Source organism: Mus caroli, unplaced genomic scaffold (assembly GCF_900094665.2).
Source record: "Mus caroli unplaced genomic scaffold, CAROLI_EIJ_v1.1 scaffold_20600_1, whole genome shotgun sequence".
Lineage (NCBI taxonomy): Eukaryota > Metazoa > Chordata > Mammalia > Rodentia > Muridae > Mus > Mus caroli.
This window is the reverse complement of record NW_018390689.1, coordinates 1-1,622: the sequence shown is the minus strand read 5'-3', so window position 1 is coordinate 1,622 and position 1,622 is coordinate 1.

The window sequence follows — 1,622 nt, the reverse complement described above, 5'->3', positions numbered from 1 at the left end:
TTTTTAAAATCTCAAAAAAATTTTTTTCAATTAGTATTGACTTTAAAATCTTATTACAATCTCGATTAAAATCCATTTGTGTCAAAATGAGATTGGACGTTAAAATTTTACTAAAATCTCAATTGAAATCAATTTTTTACTTTAAATCGACATTAGAATTTTCTTAAAACCTCAATTAAAATCAATTNTCTACGTAAATTGACGTTAAAATATTTTTAAAATCTAAATCTAATTCCCTCATTTTCAATATAAAGGAGAGGAATTAAAACCCTGGGTGGATTCACAGGGANTCAGTCCTGTGTGGCGAGCCCACCAGCCACCCGGGTCCACAAAAACTACATCTCCCACGAGGACCCGGGGCGCTCAATTCCGGTCCAAACTGGAGGCTCTTCCGGTTGGCCGGCAGTGACCGTGCCAAGAACTACATCTCCCATGAGGACTCGGGGCTCACTTCCGGTCCAAGATGGAGAAACTTCCGGTTGTAGTCCAGAAAAGAACTACATCTCCCATGAGTTCCTGGGGCTCACTTCCGGTCCAAACCGGAGGCACTTCCGGTTGAAGTCCAGAAAAGAACTACAGCTCCCATGAGGACCCGGGGCTCACTTCCGGTGCAAAATGGAGGCACTTCCGGTTGGCATGCAGTTACACTGCATAAACACCAGGGGGCACTAGAGAATCTGTAGTCCACCAAAAAACTACATCTCCCATGAGAACCCGGGGCTCACTTCCGGTCCAAAATGGAGGAACTTCCGGTTGTAGTCCAAATAAGGACTACATCTCCCATGAGGACCCTGGGCTCACTTCCGGTCCAAAATGGAGGAACTTCCGGTTGTAGTCCAAATAAGGACTACATCTCCCATGAGGACCCGGGGCTCACTTCCGGTCCAAAATGGAGGCACTTCCGGTTGTAGTCCAGAAAAGAACTACATCTCCCATGAGGACCCGGGACTCACTTCCGGTGCAAAATGGAGGAACTTCCGGTTGTAGTCCAAAAAAGAACTACGTCTCCCATGAGGACCCGGGGCTCACTTCCGGTCAGAAATGGAGTCACTTCCGGTTGTAGTCCAGAAAAGAACTACATCTCCCATGAGGACCCAGGGCTCACTTCCGGTCCAAAATGGAGACACTTCCGGTTGTAGTCCAAAAAAGAACTACATCTCCCATGAGGACCCGGGGCTCACTTCCGGTGCAAAATGGAGGAACTTCCGGTTGTAGTCCAGAAAAGAACTACATCTCCCATGAAGACCCGGGGCTCACTTCCGGTCCAAAATGGAGGCACTTCCGGTTGTAGTCCACAAAAGAACTACATCTCCCATGAGAACCCGGGGTTCACTTCCGGTCCAAGATGAAGGAACTTCCGGTTGTAGTCCACAAAAGAACTACATCTCCCATGAGGACCCGGGGCTCACTTCCGGTGCAAAATTGAGGAACTTCCGGTTGTAGTCCAGAAAAGAACTACGTCTCCCATGAGGATCTGGGGCTCACTTCCGGTTGTAGTCCACAGAAGAACTACATCTCCCATGAGTACCCGGGGCTCACTTCCGGTCCAAAATGGAGGAACTTCCGGTTGTAGTCCACAAAAGAACTACATCTCCCATGAGGACCCGGGGCTCACTTCCGGT